Genomic DNA, 17,815 nt, shown 5'->3' with positions numbered 1-17,815 from the left:
CAAAGACATGAAAGAGGTAGCGATAACAAATATGTGGAGAGGCAATAGTGACACAAAAATAAGCCACCTATTTATAAAACTGAAATGGAAGAAATACTAAAGGTTAACTTCTGAAATTGTAGCCGATAATAAAAAGATTCTCGTTGTTGGCAGGATTCGAACCTGCGCGGGGATACCCCAATGGATTTCTAGTCCATCGCCTTAACCACTCGGCCACAACAACTTGCTGTAAGCGGCCTACAAATATTTTGTTTGAAAGTTTTGAAGTGTTCCCACATCAAAGTACTGATATTCTGCAATGCGCTTTTTAAAAACAATGTTTTTTTCATCATGCACGGTCTGTCCTAAAAACAAAAATTGCATGAGTATATCTCTGGATCTGTAAAAGGATACGCTTGCATTCAAACTCTCTTGTGGCACTCAAGTTTTTGGGACCCTGTTGCACTCTGTTTTTGCGCTGCTTTTAGTCTACGACCCATATTACAGAAGTCAACCATCTCTGAATATTTGGGACTCCTTTGTAAGTGCCTTATCTTTAATCCTTGAAAAGCTCTATAATAAAGGGGTCTGTCAAAGATTGCTTGAATGGAAGATAAAAGAAGGCCCACTTGTCTCACCAAATGCAGTAGAGAAACCTGATGTTTTACTCATGTTATCCTTAGTTCAGTTTTTGTTAGACCTGGCATCCTTAAGGTGGCCTACCAGCAACCTTTTTGCTTTTCACCTCACGTTTTGCTGTATCTTTATGTTGGCCTTAGGACTCTAATCACTTTATCACTACTGTGAGAAAGTGGCTCTGTATATACTGTTCCCAAATAGGTACAGTGTGCACAGAGTCCCCAGTCCCCAGAGGTTTGGCAGAGGCTAAAGTTAGATATAACCTTACTCTCTAAAGTGGTAGCTTGCCGAGCAGTAAGGCAGTATCAGAGTACAGTGTAAAACATTTGTTGTACACACTCAGTCAGCAAATGGTCTCACACACTCAAGAACTGAACTCTAGGCCATTGGTTTGCATACAAAAGATATTGTTGTTTTATTTTAGAACCAACAATAGGTATCAAAATATACTTTCTCAGAATGAGATGCTTTAGTTAAATACTTTGCAATAGGCAATTGACTTTTGCAGGTCATAGTTACAGTTTATTGCAATAGGCAACACAATTTGAATCACAATAATACATTGAGCTCAATGGGAATTTTAAGTTATATGCAATTAATTACTTTCAGGATTACTTTTCTAAATCCAGGACTGGATCCTAGATTCAGTCCTGGGACAGTTCTTGGAAACAAGTGAGTAAATTCGTTTTAGTTACTGTTGTGATTTTTAAGCAATATTTTGCTATTTTAAAAGTTGACACTTAGAAACTTTTGCTGATCAAATTACCAATGTTATCCTATGGAAGGAAATTCACTTAGCAGGTAAGTGGGGTTATGGTTACTTTTTCTAGGTCAGTGTTGGATCCTAGATCCAGCACTACTGTACCACCTGTAAGCAGTTGAGAAACTGCGTTTAAGTTATACAGGCGATTTTTAAGGAATATTTACATGTTTGCAAAATCGACACTTAGAAGAAATTTCACAGAAAAACAGTCAATGGTTTCCTATGGAAGAAAATTCAAGTTACGGGTAAAGTACGTTCTCGTTACTTTTGTAATCCAGTGCTGGGCTCCTAGGCTCAGTACTGGGACATCTATCTAAAACAGGTAAACAATTACGTTTTCACAGTTGGTACGATTTTTAAAGAATATTTGTAAGTTTCAAAAATCGACACTTAGAAAATTTTCAGCAAAAAGCAGGCAATGATATCCCATGGAAGGAAATTCGAGTTACTGGTAAGTACGGTTAAAATTACTTTTCAGGGTCAGTACCGAGCTCCAAGATGCAGCACTGAGGTCTCTCCTGATAACAGGTGAGTAAATCAGAATTCGTTGTTCGGCTGATTTTAGATGAATATTTTAAAGTTCCAAAACTCCACACCACTTAGAAGAATTTCCAAGTGAAACCACTCAATGTTAGCCTATGGAAGAAAAGTGAGTTATCGGCTTTTAGGTAAGTACTCGACTGGCAGAGTTATGGTTCTGGGCATAGACTCAGGGGTCTCCCAGGGGAGTCCCAGCCTTCTTGCCAAGCCTTAAACTCCCCTTTTATTACATATAATTTACACCTAAGATAGGCCCTAGGTAGTCCTAGGTGCATGATGCTATGTAAGTAAAAAATAAGATATGTACTTTGGTGGTTCGCGTGTCCTGTAAGTACCAAACAGTCTATTTCATTTTTCACTACTGTGAGGTCTACCCCTCTCATAGGTTAGCTCTGTGTATTCCCCTATACTTTTAATTTGGTAATTCCATATCGGAGAGGAGTAGCTTTATTTATTTATTGAAAATCCTACTTACTGGTGAGGTTGGATTTAACTTTACTATTTTAGAAATGCCACTTTTAGAGAGTGAACATTTCTCTGCACTTACTGCTCTATTTGCCTGAAACCTGGCCCCAATACACGTCTGGATTGGGCTGGGTGACAGCAAAATTTGTGCCTTCCCTCTAGAGAGCCACAACACAGGTCACTCAACTGCACCTGGGGGGTGAGCTCCGCTCCCCCTCCACCCCCAATAGGTTCAAGAACGATAATTTATGTAAGTAAATACATTATAGCTACAGCTTATAATCATGCGAGTTTAAATCATTTGTTGTTAGATGGTTTAAATATTTGAAAGGATCTGTTTTTAATAGACATTTTACAAAAACCACTGGTACATTTGCTAATTCTGTAAAATTAACACCCAACTGCCGTGACATTGCCAACCACAATGCCGTGACTCGGATTCGAACCGAGGTTGCTGCGGCCACAACGCAGAGTACTAACCACTATACGATCACGGCGAGCTACTTGGGCTCAACGACATACAGTGACATGGAGAATTTATAATTCGGAACACTCAGGGCTGTTCCTGTGATAGGCTGGATGTATTCATTGCTTCCTCATTCCTCATTCAGAGGCTGCGTCTCCTCAGTGGTTGATAGGCTGAAACCGTTTCCTGGCCGCCTGCTTGTGAAATGCCAGGAGTCAAAGATCACACATTACACTTGCGGACCTGTGATGGGACACCAATGCAGAGAAACCCACCTGGCACAGACCTTCTATTCTGTCTATTAGACCTGCATCTTCCCTGCACCTTTCAAGCCATTTGTATGTGAAGCAAGAAAGAGTTAGAGAGTGATCCATCTACACTTTTATAGGGAGGATGTCGCCGTGAGCTCCTCCCAGCTAATCACACGAACAGCAGAAAAGCAAGATAAATACACAGTTGAGGGGTGGGCTGCATGGTTATGTTTTTGAGTAAATATTGAAACTGACCTCAGTGGCTCATTAGCAGAGCTGCGGCTAATGACTGGTGCCAAATCATGATGAAGCAAGCACCATGGCTCGTAGGGGACCCACAACACGCTTTTCTTAGCTCACTGAATTAAAGTATAAACTTCCGCCGTGTGTGAGTGGTAAAGGCTTGTTAATATGGTTCCTTTTCCAATTCAAGTCTGACAACAAGAGGCAGGAACCACGTGGCTTCGGAAGCTCAGGAAAGTAGCCACCAACCACAGAGAAAGAGAGAACTATCAGTATGAGAGGTGGAGAAAACAGAAGCGGGAGCAAGGAGCTCAAATGAGATTGATGGCGTTTAAATAGAGCGCGTAAAGGAACAGTTACACAGCTAAGAAATGGGAAAGACAGACTAGGGAAAAAAACACAGAAAGAGCCTGTAGATGAAATTCTCTTCCTGGGACAGCAGGTTAAGAGAAATTACACATGGGGAGGTTAAGCATGTAAAACGGGGGAGAATAAAAAAGAAAATGCAGTTTTATGAAGTGTGTTTGCCAATCCAGCCAGCACTTTTGTTCTATTTCTCTCTTTGCGTCTTTTATTGGTAAAGTAACTTTCAAGTGCATGCGCAGGTATGAATGAGAGAGCAACCGTATAATAATTTGAAGCGTTTACACCAGTGCTAAAGTAGGAATGAGGTGTAGCAAAGACATGAAAGAGGTAGCGATAACAAATATGTGGAGAGGCAATAGTGACACAAAAATAAGCCACCTATTTATAAAACTGAAATGGAAGAAATACTAAAGGTTAACTTCTGAAATTGTAGCCGATAATAAAAAGATTCTCGTTGTTGGCAGGATTCGATCCTGCGCGGGGATACCCCAATGGATTTCTAGTCCATCACCTTAACCACTAAGCCACAACAACTTGCTGTAGGATGCCTACAAATATTTTGTTTGAAAGTTTTGAAGTTTTCCCACATCAAAGTACTGATATTCTGCAATGCGCTTTTTAAAAACAATGTTTTTTTCATCATGCACGTTCTGTCCTAAAAACAAAAATTGCATGAGTATATCTCTGGATCTGTAAAAGGATACGCTTGCATTCAAACTCTCTTGTGGCACTCAAGTTTTTTGGACCCTGTTGCACTCTGTTTTTGCGCTGCTTTTAGTCTACGACCCATATTACAGAAGTCAACCATCTCTGAGTATTTGGGACTCCTTTGTAAGTGCCTTATCTTTAATCCTTGAAAAGCTCTATAATAAAGGGGTCTGTCAAAGATTGCTTGAATGGAAGATAAAAGAAGGCCCACTTGTCTCACCAAATGCAGTAGAGAAACCTGATGTTTTACTCATGTTATCCTTAGTTCAGTTTTTGTTAGACCTGGCATCCTTAAGGTGGCCTACCAGCAACCTTTTTGCTTTTCACGTCACGTTTTGCTGTATCTTTATGTTGGCCTTAGGACTCTAATCACTTTATCACTACTGTGAGAAAGTGGCTCTGTATATACTGTTCCCAAATAGGTACAGTGTGCACAGAGTCCCCAGTCCCCAGAGGTTTGGCAGAGGCTAAAGTTAGATATAACCTTACTCTCTAAAGTGGTAGCTTGCCGAGCAGTAAGGCAGTATCAGAGTACAGTGTAAAACATTTGTTGTACACACTCAGTCAGCAAATGGTCTCACACACTCAAGAACTGAACTCTAGGCCATTGGTTTGCATACAAAAGATATTGTTGTTTTATTTTAGAACCAACAATAGGTATCAAAATATACTTTCTCAGAATGAGATGCTTTAGTTAAATACTTTGCAATAGGCAATTGACTTTTGCAGGTCATAGTTACAGTTTATTGCAATAGGCAACACAATTTGAATCACAATAATACATTGAGCTCAATGGGAATTTTAAGTTATATGCAATTAATTACTTTCAGGATTACTTTTCTAAATCCAGGACTGGATCCTAGATTCAGTCCTGGGACAGTTCTTGGAAACAAGTGAGTAAATTCGTTTTAATTACTGTTGTGATTTTTAAGCAATATTTTGCTATTTTAAAAGTTGACACTTAGAAACTTTTGCTGATCAAATTACCAATGTTATCCTATGGAAGGAAATTCACTTAGCAGGTAAGTGGGGTTATGGTTACGTTTTCGAGGTCAGTGTTGGATCCTAGATCCAGCACTACTGTACCACCTGTAAGCAGTTGAGAAACTGCGTTTAAGTTATACAGGCGATTTTTAAGGAATATTTACATGTTTGCAAAATCGACACTTAGAAGAAATTTCACAGAAAAACAGTCAATGGTTTCCTATGGAAGAAAATTCAAGTTACGGGTAAAGTACGTTCTCGTTACTTTTGTAATCCAGTGCTGGGCTCCTAGGCTCAGTACTGGGACATCTATCTAAAACAGGTAAACAATTACGTTTTCACAGTTGGTACGATTTTTAAAGAATATTTGTAAGTTTCAAAAATCGACACTTAGAAAATTTTCAGCAAAAAGCAGGCAATGATATCCCATGGAAGGAAATTCGAGTTACTGGTAAGTACGGTTAAAATTACTTTTCAGGGTCAGTACCGAGCTCCAAGATGCAGCACTGAGGTCTCTCCTGATAACAGGTGAGTAAATCAGAATTCGTTGTTCGGCTGATTTTAGATGAATATTTTAAAGTTCCAAAACTCCACACCACTTAGAAGAATTTCCAAGTGAAACCACTCAATGTTAGCCTGTGGAAGAAAAGTGAGTTATCGGCTTTTAGGTAAGTACTCGACTGGCAGAGTTATGGTTCTGGGCATAGACTCAGGGGTCTCCCAGGGGAGTCCCAGCCTACTTGCCAAGCCTTAAACTCCCCTTTTATTACATATAATTTACACCTAAGGTAGGCCCTAGGTAGTCCTAGGTGCATGATGCTATGTAAGTAAAAAATAAGATATGTACTTTGGTGGTTCGCGTGTCCTGTAAGTACCAAACAGTCTATTTCATTTTTCACTACTGTGAGGTCTACCCCTCTCATAGGTTAGCTCTGTGTATTCCCCTATACTTTTTATTTGGTAATTCCATATCGGAGAGGAGTAGCTTTATTTATTTATTGAAAATCCCACTTACTGGTGAGGTTGGATTTAACTTTACTATTTTAGAAATGCCACTTTTAGAGAGTGAACATGTCTTTGCACTTACTGCTCTATTTGCCTGAAACCTGGCCCCAATACACGTCTGGATTGGGCTGGGTGACAGCAAAATTTGTGCCTTCCCTCTAGAGAGCCACAACATAGGTCACTCAACTGCACCTGGGGGTGAGCTCCGCTCCCCCTCCACCCCCAATAGGTTCAAGAACGATAATTTATGTAAGTAAATACATTATAGCTACAGCTTATAATCATGCAAGTTTAAATCATTTGTTGTTAGATGGTTTAAATATTTGAAAGGATCTGTTTTTAATAGACATTTTACAAAAACCACTGGTACATTTGCTAATTCTGTAAAATTAACACCCAACTGCCGTGACATTGCCAACCACAATGCCGTGACTCGGATTCGAACCGAGGTTGCTGCGGCCACAACGCAGAGTACTAACCACTATACGATCACGGCGAGCTACTTGGGCTCAACGACATACAATGACATGGAGAATTTATAATTCGGAACACTCAGGGCTGTTCCTGTGATAGGCTGGATGTATTCATTGCTTCCTCATTCCTCATTCAGAGGCTGCGTCTCCTCAGTGGTTGATAGGCTGAAACCGTTTCCTGGCCGCCTGCTTGTGAAATGCCAGGAGTCAAAGATCACACATTACACTTGCGGACCTGTGATGGGACACCAATGCAGAGAAACCCACCTGGCACAGGCCTTCTATTCTGTCTATTAGACCTGCATCTTCCCTGCACCTTTCAAGCCATTTGTATGTGAAGCAAGAAAGAGTTAGAGAGTGATCCATCTACACTTTTATAGGGAGGATGTCGCCGTGAGCTCCTCCCAGCTAATCACACGAACAGCAGAAAAGCAAGATAAATACACAGTTGAGGGGTGGGCTGCATGGTTATGTTTTTGAGTAAATATTGAAACTGACCTCAGTGGCTCATTAGCAGAGCTGCGGCTAATGACTGGTGCCAAATCATGATGAAGCAAGCACCATGGCTCGTAGGGGACCCACAACACGCTTTTCTTAGCTCACTGAATTAAAGTATAAACTTCCGCCGTGTGTGAGTGGTAAAGGCTTGTTAATATGGTTCCTTTTCCAATTCAAGTCTGACAACAAGAGGCAGGAACCACGTGGCTTCGGAAGCTCAGGAAAGTAGCCACCAACCACAGAGAAAGAGAGAACTGGCAGTATGAGAGGTGGAGAAAACAGAAGCGGGAGCAAGGAGCTCAAATGAGATTGATGGCGTTTAAATAGAGCGCGTAAAGGAACAGTTACACAGCTAAGAAATGGGAAAGACAGACTAGGGAAAAAAACACAGAAAGAGCCTGTAGATGAAATTCTCTTCCTGGGACAGCAGGTTAAGAGAAATTACACATGGGGAGGTTAAGCATGTAACACGGGGGAGAATAAAAAAGAAAATGCAGTTTTATGAAGTGTGTTTGCCAATCCAGCAGGCACTTTTGTTCTATTTCTCTCTTTGCGTCTGTTATTGGTAAAGTAACTTTCAAGTGCATGCGCAGGTATGAATGAGAGAGCAACCGTATAATAATTTGAAGCGTTTACACCAGTGCTAAAGTAGGAATGAGGTGTAGCAAAGACATGAAAGAGGTAGCGATAACAAATATGTGGAGAGGCAATAGTGACACAAAAATAAGCCACCTATTTATAAAACTGAAATGGAAGAAATACTAAAGGTTAACTTCTGAAATTGTAGCCGATAATAAAAAGAATCTTGTTGTTGGCAGGATTCGAACCTGCGCGGGGATACCCCAATGGATTTCTAGTCCATCGCCTTAACCACTCGGCCACAACAACTTGCTGTAAGCTGCCTACAAATATTTTGTTTGAAAGTTTTGAAGTTTTCCCACATCAAAGTACTGATATTCTGCAATGCGCTTTTTAAAAACAATGTTTTTTTCATCATGCACGTTCTGTCCTAAAAATAAAAATTGCATGAGTATATCTCTGGATCTGTAAAAGGATACGCTTGCATTCAAACTCTCTTGTGGCACTCAAGTTTTTGGACCCTGTTGCACTCTGTTTTTGCGCTGCTTTTAGTCTACGACCCATATTACAGAAGTCAACCATCTCTGAATATTTGGGACTCCTTTGTAAGTGCCTTATCTTTAATCCTTGAAAAGCTCTATAATAAAGGGGTCTGTCAAAGATTGCTTGAATGGAAGATAAAAGAAGGCCCACTTGTCTCACCAAATGCAGTAGAGAAACCTGATGTTTTACTCATGTTATCCTTAGTTCAGTTTTTGTTAGACCTGGCATCCTTAAGGTGGCCTACCAGCAACCTTTTTGCTTTTCACCTCACGTTTTGCTGTATCTTTATGTTGGCCTTAGGACTCTAATCACTTTATCACTACTGTGAGAAAGTGGCTCTGTATATACTGTTCCCAAATAGGTACAGTGTGCACAGAGTCCCCAGTCCCCAGAGGTTTGGCAGAGGCTAAAGTTAGATATAACCTTACTCTCTAAAGTGGTAGCTTGCCGAGCAGTAAGGCAGTATCAGAGTACAGTGTAAAACATTTGTTGTACACACTCAGTCAGCAAATGGTCTCACACACTCAAGAACTGAACTCTAGGCCATTGGTTTGCATACAAAAGATATTGTTGTTTTATTTTAGAACCAACAATAGGTATCAAAATATACTTTCTCAGAATGAGATGCTTTAGTTAAATACTTTGCAATAGGCAATTGACTTTTGCAGGTCATAGTTACAGTTTATTGCAATAGGCAACACAATTTGAATCACAATAATACATTGAGCTCAATGGGAATTTTAAGTTATATGCAATTAATTACTTTCAGGATTACTTTTCTAAATCCAGGACTGGATCCTAGATTCAGTCCTGGGACAGTTCTTGGAAACAAGTGAGTAAATTCGTTTTAGTTACTGTTGTGATTTTTAAGCAATATTTTGCTATTTTAAAAGTTGACACTTAGAAACTTTTGCTGATCAAATTACCAATGTTATCCTATGGAAGGAAATTCACTTAGCAGGTAAGTGGGGTTATGGTTACTTTTTCTAGGTCAGTGTTGGATCCTAGATCCAGCACTACTGTACCACCTGTAAGCAGTTGAGAAACTGCGTTTAAGTTATACAGGCGATTTTTAAGGAATATTTACATGTTTGCAAAATCGACACTTAGAAGAAATTTCACAGAAAAACAGTCAATGGTTTCCTATGGAAGAAAATTCAAGTTACGGGTAAAGTACGTTCTCGTTACTTTTGTAATCCAGTGCTGGGCTCCTAGGCTCAGTACTGGGACATCTATCTAAAACAGGTAAACAATTACGTTTTCACAGTTGGTACGATTTTTAAAGAATATTTGTAAGTTTCAAAAATCGACACTTAGAAAATTTTCAGCAAAAAGCAGGCAATGATATCCCATGGAAGGAAATTCGAGTTACTGGTAAGTACGGTTAAAATTACTTTTCAGGGTCAGTACTGAGCTCCAAGATGCAGCACTGAGGTCTCTCCTGATAACAGGTGAGTAAATCAGAATTCGTTGTTCGGCTGATTTTAGATGAATATTTTAAAGTTCCAAAACTCCACACCACTTAGAAGAATTTCCAAGTGAAACCACTCAATGTTAGCCTATGGAAGAAAAGTGAGTTATCGGCTTTTAGGTAAGTACTCGACTGGCAGAGTTATGGTTCTGGGCATAGACTCAGGGGTCTCCCAGGGGAGTCCCAGCCTACTTGCCAAGCCTTAAACTCCCCTTTTATTACATATAATTTACACCTAAGGTAGGCCCTAGGTAGTCCTAGGTGCATGATGCTATGTAAGTAAAAAATAAGATATGTACTTTGGTGGTTCGCGTGTCCTGTAAGTACCAAACAGTCTATTTCATTTTTCACTACTGTGAGGTCTACCCCTCTCATAGGTTAGCTCTGTGTATTCCCCTATACTTTTTATTTGGTAATTCCATATCGGAGAGGAGTAGCTTTATTTATTTATTGAAAATCCTACTTACTGGTGAGGTTGGATTTAACTTTACTATTTTAGAAATGCCACTTTTAGAGAGTGAACATGTCTTTGCACTTACTGCTCTATTTGCCTGAAACCTGGCCCCAATACACGTCTGGATTGGGCTGGGTGACAGCAAAATTTGTGCCTTCCCTCTAGAGAGCCACAACATAGGTCACTCAACTGCACCTGGGGGTGAGCTCCGCTCCCCCTCCACCCCCAATAGGTTCAAGAACGATAATTTATGTAAGTAAATACATTATAGCTACAGCTTATAATCATGCAAGTTTAAATCATTTGTTGTTAGATGGTTTAAATATTTGAAAGGATCTGTTTTTAATAGACATTTTACAAAAACCACTGGTACATTTGCTAATTCTGTAAAATTAACACCCAACTGCCGTGACATTGCCAACCACAATGCCGTGACTCGGATTCGAACCGAGGTTGCTGCGGCCACAATGCAGAGTACTAACCACTATACGATCACGGCGAGCTACTTGGGCTCAACGACATACAATGACATGGAGAATTTATAATTCGGAACACTCAGGGATGTTCCTGTGATAGGCTGGATGTATTCATTGCTTCCTCATTCCTCATTCAGAGGCTGCGTCTCCTCAGTGGTTGATAGGCTGAAACCGTTTCCTGGCCGCCTGCTTGTGAAATGCCAGGAGTCAAAGATCACACATTACACTTGCGGACCTGTGATGGGACACCAATGCAGAGAAACCCACCTGGCACAGGCCTTCTATTCTGTCTATTAGACCTGCATCTTCCCTGCACCTTTCAAGCCATTTGTATGTGAAGCAAGAAAGAGTTAGAGAGTGATCCATCTACACTTTTATAGGGAGGATGTCGCCGTGAGCTCCTCCCAGCTAATCACACGAACAGCAGAAAAGCAAGATAAATACACAGTTGAGGGGTGGGCTGCATGGTTATGTTTTTGAGTAAATATTGAAACTGACCTCAGTGGCTCATTAGCAGAGCTGCGGCTAATGACTGGTGCCAAATCATGATGAAGCAAGCACCATGGCTCGTAGGGGACCCACAACACGCTTTTCTTAGCTCACTGAATTAAAGTATAAACTTCCGCCGTGTGTGAGTGGTAAAGGCTTGTTAATATGGTTCCTTTTCCAATTCAAGTCTGACAACAAGAGGCAGGAACCACGTGGCTTCGGAAGCTCAGGAAAGTAGCCACCAACCACAGAGAAAGAGAGAACTGGCAGTATGAGAGGTGGAGAAAACAGAAGCGGGAGCAAGGAGCTCAAATGAGATTGATGGCGTTTAAATAGAGCGCGTAAAGGAACAGTTACACAGCTAAGAAATGGGAAAGACAGACTAGGGAAAAAAACACAGAAAGAGCCTGTAGATGAAATTCTCTTCCTGGGACAGCAGGTTAAGAGAAATTACACATGGGGAGGTTAAGCATGTAACACGGGGGAGAATAAAAAAGAAAATGCAGTTTTATGAAGTGTGTTTGCCAATCCAGCAGGCACTTTTGTTCTATTTCTCTCTTTGCGTCTGTTATTGGTAAAGTAACTTTCAAGTGCATGCGCAGGTATGAATGAGAGAGCAACCGTATAATAATTTGAAGCGTTTACACCAGTGCTAAAGTAGGAATGAGGTGTAGCAAAGACATGAAAGAGGTAGTGATAACAAATATGTGGAGAGGCAATAGTGACACAAAAATAAGCCACCTATTTATAAAACTGAAATGGAAGAAATACTAAAGGTTAACTTCTGAAATTGTAGCCGATAATAAAAAGAATCTTGTTGTTGGCAGGATTCGAACCTGCGCGGGGATACCCCAATGGATTTCTAGTCCATCGCCTTAACCACTCGGCCACAACAACTTGCTGTAAGCTGCCTACAAATATTTTGTTTGAAAGTTTTGAAGTTTTCCCACATCAAAGTACTGATATTCTGCAATGCGCTTTTTAAAAACAATGTTTTTTTCATCATGCACGTTCTGTCCTAAAAATAAAAATTGCATGAGTATATCTCTGGATCTGTAAAAGGATACGCTTGCATTCAAACTCTCTTGTGGCACTCAAGTTTTTGGACCCTGTTGCACTCTGTTTTTGCGCTGCTTTTAGTCTACGACCCATATTACAGAAGTCAACCATCTCTGAATATTTGGGACTCCTTTGTAAGTGCCTTATCTTTAATCCTTGAAAAGCTCTATAATAAAGGGGTCTGTCAAAGATTGCTTGAATGGAAGATAAAAGAAGGCCCACTTGTCTCACCAAATGCAGTAGAGAAACCTGATGTTTTACTCATGTTATCCTTAGTTCAGTTTTTGTTAGACCTGGCATCCTTAAGGTGGCCTACCAGCAACCTTTTTGCTTTTCACCTCACGTTTTGCTGTATCTTTATGTTGGCCTTAGGACTCTAATCACTTTATCACTACTGTGAGAAAGTGGCTCTGTATATACTGTTCCCAAATAGGTACAGTGTGCACAGAGTCCCCAGTCCCCAGAGGTTTGGCAGAGGCTAAAGTTAGATATAACCTTACTCTCTAAAGTGGTAGCTTGCCGAGCAGTAAGGCAGTATCAGAGTACAGTGTAAAACATTTGTTGTACACACTCAGTCAGCAAATGGTCTCACACACTCAAGAACTGAACTCTAGGCCATTGGTTTGCATACAAAAGATATTGTTGTTTTATTTTAGAACCAACAATAGGTATCAAAATATACTTTCTCAGAATGAGATGCTTTAGTTAAATACTTTGCAATAGGCAATTGACTTTTGCAGGTCATAGTTACAGTTTATTGCAATAGGCAACACAATTTGAATCACAATAATACATTGAGCTCAATGGGAATTTTAAGTTATATGCAATTAATTACTTTCAGGATTACTTTTCTAAATCCAGGACTGGATCCTAGATTCAGTCCTGGGACAGTTCTTGGAAACAAGTGAGTAAATTCGTTTTAGTTACTGTTGTGATTTTTAAGCAATATTTTGCTATTTTAAAAGTTGACACTTAGAAACTTTTGCTGATCAAATTACCAATGTTATCCTATGGAAGGAAATTCACTTAGCAGGTAAGTGGGGTTATGGTTACTTTTTCTAGGTCAGTGTTGGATCCTAGATCCAGCACTACTGTACCACCTGTAAGCAGTTGAGAAACTGCGTTTAAGTTATACAGGCGATTTTTAAGGAATATTTACATGTTTGCAAAATCGACACTTAGAAGAAATTTCACAGAAAAACAGTCAATGGTTTCCTATGGAAGAAAATTCAAGTTACGGGTAAAGTACGTTCTCGTTACTTTTGTAATCCAGTGCTGGGCTCCTAGGCTCAGTACTGGGACATCTATCTAAAACAGGTAAACAATTACGTTTTCACAGTTGGTACGATTTTTAAAGAATATTTGTAAGTTTCAAAAATCGACACTTAGAAAATTTTCAGCAAAAAGCAGGCAATGATATCCCATGGAAGGAAATTCGAGTTACTGGTAAGTACGGTTAAAATTACTTTTCAGGGTCAGTACTGAGCTCCAAGATGCAGCACTGAGGTCTCTCCTGATAACAGGTGAGTAAATCAGAATTCGTTGTTCGGCTGATTTTAGATGAATATTTTAAAGTTCCAAAACTCCACACCACTTAGAAGAATTTCCAAGTGAAACCACTCAATGTTAGCCTATGGAAGAAAAGTGAGTTATCGGCTTTTAGGTAAGTACTCGACTGGCAGAGTTATGGTTCTGGGCATAGACTCAGGGGTCTCCCAGGGGAGTCCCAGCCTACTTGCCAAGCCTTAAACTCCCCTTTTATTACATATAATTTACACCTAAGGTAGGCCCTAGGTAGTCCTAGGTGCATGATGCTATGTAAGTAAAAAATAAGATATGTACTTTGGTGGTTCGCGTGTCCTGTAAGTACCAAACAGTCTATTTCATTTTTCACTACTGTGAGGTCTACCCCTCTCATAGGTTAGCTCTGTGTATTCCCCTATACTTTTTATTTGGTAATTCCATATCGGAGAGGAGTAGCTTTATTTATTTATTGAAAATCCTACTTACTGGTGAGGTTGGATTTAACTTTACTATTTTAGAAATGCCACTTTTAGAGAGTGAACATGTCTCTGCACTTACTGCTCTATTTGCCTGAAACCTGGCCCCAATACACGTCTGGATTGGGCTGGGTGACAGCAAAATTTGTGCCTTCCCTCTAGAGAGCCACAACACAGGTCACTCAACTGCACCTGGGGGTGAGCTCCGCTCCCCCTCCACCCCCAATAGGTTCAAGAACGATAATTTATGTAAGTAAATACATTATAGCTACAGCTTATAATCATGCAAGTTTAAATCATTTGTTGTTAGATGGTTTAAATATTTGAAAGGATCTGTTTTTAATAGACATTTTACAAAAACCACTGGTACATTTGCTAATTCTGTAAAATTAACACCCAACTGCCGTGACATTACCAACCACAATGCCGTGACTCGGATTCTAACCGAGGTTGCTGCGGCCACAACGCAGAGTACTAACCACTATACGATCACGGCGAGCTACTTGGGCTCAACGACATACAATGACATGGAGAATTTATAATTCGGAACACTCAGGGCTGTTCCTGTGATAGGCTGGATGTATTCATTGCTTCCTCATTCCTCATTCAGAGGCTGCGTCTCCTCAGTGGTTGATAGGCTGAAACCGTTTCCTGGCCGCCTGCTTGTGAAATGCCAGAAGTCAAAGAGCACACATTACACTTGCGGACCTGTGATGGGACACCAATGCAGAGAAACCCACCTGGCACAGGCCTTCTATTCTGTCTATTAGACCTGCATCTTCCCTGCACCTTTCAAGCCATTTGTATGTGAAGCAAGAAAGAGTTAGAGAGTGATCCATCTACACTTTTATAGGGAGGATGTCGCCGTGAGCTCCTCCCAGCTAATCACACGAACAGCAGAAAAGCAAGATAAATACACAGTTGAGGGGTGGGCTGCATGGTTATGTTTTTGAGTAAATATTGAAACTGACCTCAGTGGCTCATTAGCAGAGCTGCGGCTAATGACTGGTGCCAAATCATGATGAAGCAAGCACCATGGCTCGTAGGGGACCCACAACACGCTTTTCTTAGCTCACTGAATTAAAGTATAAACTTCCGCCGTGTGTGAGTGGTAAAGGCTTGTTAATATGGTTCCTTTTCCAATTCAAGTCTGACAACAAGAGGCAGGAACCACGTGGCTTCGGAAGCTCAGGAAAGTAGCCACCAACCACAGAGAAAGAGAGAACTGGCAGTATGAGAGGTGGAGAAAACAGAAGCGGGAGCAAGGAGCTCAAATGAGATTGATGGCGTTTAAATAGAGCGCGTAAAGGAACAGTTACACAGCTAAGAAATGGGAAAGACAGACTAGGGAAAAAAACACAGAAAGAGCCTGTAGATGAAATTCTCTTCCTGGGACAGCAGGTTAAGAGAAATTACACATGGGGAGGTTAAGCATGTAACACGGGGGAGAATAAAAAAGAAAATGCAGTTTTATGAAGTGTGTTTGCCAATCCAGCCAGCACTTTTGTTCTATTTCTCTCTTTGCGTCTTTTATTGGTAAAGTAACTTTCAAGTGCATGCGCAGGTATGAATGAGAGAGCAACCGTATAATAATTTGAAGCGTTTACACCAGTGCTAAAGTAGGAATGAGGTGTAGCAAAGACATGAAAGAGGTAGCGATAACAAATATGTGGAGAGGCAATAGTGACACAAAAATAAGCCACCTATTTATAAAACTGAAATGGAAGAAATACTAAAGGTTAACTTCTGAAATTGTAGCCGATAATAAAAAGATTCTCGTTGTTGGCAGGATTCGAACCTGCGCGGGGATACCCCAATGGATTTCTAGTCCATCGCCTTAACCACTCGGCCACAACAACTTGCTGTAAGCGGCCTACAAATATTTTGTTTGAAAGTTTTGAAGTGTTCCCACATCAAAGTACTGATATTCTGCAATGCGCTTTTTAAAAACAATGTTTTTTTCATCATGCACGGTCTGTCCTAAAAACAAAAATTGCATGAGTATATCTCTGGATCTGTAAAAGGATACGCTTGCATTCAAACTCTCTTGTGGCACTCAAGTTTTTGGGACCCTGTTGCACTCTGTTTTTGCGCTGCTTTTAGTCTACGACCCATATTACAGAAGTCAACCATCTCTGAATATTTGGGACTCCTTTGTAAGTGCCTTATCTTTAATCCTTGAAAAGCTCTATAATAAAGGGGTCTGTCAAAGATTGCTTGAATGGAAGATAAAAGAAGGCCCACTTGTCTCACCAAATGCAGTAGAGAAACCTGATGTTTTACTCATGTTATCCTTAGTTCAGTTTTTGTTAGACCTGGCATCCTTAAGGTGGCCTACCAGCAACCTTTTTGCTTTTCACCTCACGTTTTGCTGTATCTTTATGTTGGCCTTAGGACTCTAATCACTTTATCACTACTGTGAGAAAGTGGCTCTGTATATACTGTTCCCAAATAGGTACAGTGTGCACAGAGTCCCCAGTCCCCAGAGGTTTGGCAGAGGCTAAAGTTAGATATAACCTTACTCTCTAAAGTGGTAGCTTGCCGAGCAGTAAGGCAGTATCAGAGTACAGTGTAAAACATTTGTTGTACACACTCAGTCAGCAAATGGTCTCACACACTCAAGAACTGAACTCTAGGCCATTGGTTTGCATACAAAAGATATTGTTGTTTTATTTTAGAACCAACAATAGGTATCAAAATATACTTTCTCAGAATGAGATGCTTTAGTTAAATACTTTGCAATAGGCAATTGACTTTTGCAAGTCATAGTTACAGTTTATTGCAATAGGCAACACAATTTGAATCACAATAATACATTGAGCTCAATGGGAATTTTAAGTTATATGCAATTAATTACTTTCAGGATTACTTTTCTAAATCCAGGACTGGATCCTAGATTCAGTCCTGGGACAGTTCTTGGAAACAAGTGAGTAAATTCGTTTTAGTTACTGTTGTGATTTTTAAGCAATATTTTGCTATTTTAAAAGTTGACACTTAGAAACTTTTGCTGATCAAATTACCAATGTTATCCTATGGAAGGAAATTCACTTAGCAGGTAAGTGGGGTTATGGTTACTTTTTCTAGGTCAGTGTTGGATCCTAGATCCAGCACTACTGTACCACCTGTAAGCAGTTGAGAAACTGCGTTTAAGTTATACAGGCGATTTTTAAGGAATATTTACATGTTTGCAAAATCGACACTTAGAAGAAATTTCACAGAAAAACAGTCAATGGTTTCCTATGGAAGAAAATTCAAGTTACGGGTAAAGTACGTTCTCGTTACTTTTGTAATCCAGTGCTGGGCTCCTAGGCTCAGTACTGGGACATCTATCTAAAACAGGTAAACAATTACGTTTTCACAGTTG

General features: G+C 40.2%; 7 non-coding genes across 7 annotated transcripts; all 7 read right to left on the bottom strand.

The window, feature by feature from the left end:
• Positions 1–141: 141 nt before the first annotated feature.
• TRNAS-AGA (transfer RNA serine (anticodon AGA)) lies at positions 142–223 on the bottom strand. Its single transcript has one exon. It is a non-coding gene; the product is annotated as a tRNA-Ser (tRNA).
• A 2,588-nt stretch (positions 224–2,811) lies between these two features.
• On the bottom strand, positions 2,812–2,883 carry TRNAH-GUG (transfer RNA histidin (anticodon GUG)). Its single transcript has one exon. It is a non-coding gene; the product is annotated as a tRNA-His (tRNA).
• A 1,281-nt stretch (positions 2,884–4,164) lies between these two features.
• Positions 4,165–4,246, bottom strand: TRNAS-AGA (transfer RNA serine (anticodon AGA)). The gene has a single exon. It is a non-coding gene; the product is annotated as a tRNA-Ser (tRNA).
• A 2,587-nt stretch (positions 4,247–6,833) lies between these two features.
• On the bottom strand, positions 6,834–6,905 carry TRNAH-GUG (transfer RNA histidin (anticodon GUG)). Its single transcript has one exon. It is a non-coding gene; the product is annotated as a tRNA-His (tRNA).
• A 1,281-nt stretch (positions 6,906–8,186) lies between these two features.
• Positions 8,187–8,268, bottom strand: TRNAS-AGA (transfer RNA serine (anticodon AGA)). The gene has a single exon. It is a non-coding gene; the product is annotated as a tRNA-Ser (tRNA).
• A 3,939-nt stretch (positions 8,269–12,207) lies between these two features.
• Positions 12,208–12,289, bottom strand: TRNAS-AGA (transfer RNA serine (anticodon AGA)). Its single transcript has one exon. It is a non-coding gene; the product is annotated as a tRNA-Ser (tRNA).
• Positions 12,290–16,228: 3,939 nt separating this feature from the next.
• On the bottom strand, positions 16,229–16,310 carry TRNAS-AGA (transfer RNA serine (anticodon AGA)). Its single transcript has one exon. It is a non-coding gene; the product is annotated as a tRNA-Ser (tRNA).
• Between the last annotated feature and the right edge of the window lie 1,505 nt (positions 16,311–17,815).

Source organism: Triturus cristatus, chromosome 12 (genome assembly GCF_964204655.1).
Source record: "Triturus cristatus chromosome 12, aTriCri1.1, whole genome shotgun sequence".
Classification (NCBI taxonomy): domain Eukaryota; kingdom Metazoa; phylum Chordata; class Amphibia; order Caudata; family Salamandridae; genus Triturus; species Triturus cristatus.
Note: the sequence above shows the minus strand (reverse complement) of the source record. Positions and strands in the feature narration are given on the sequence as shown.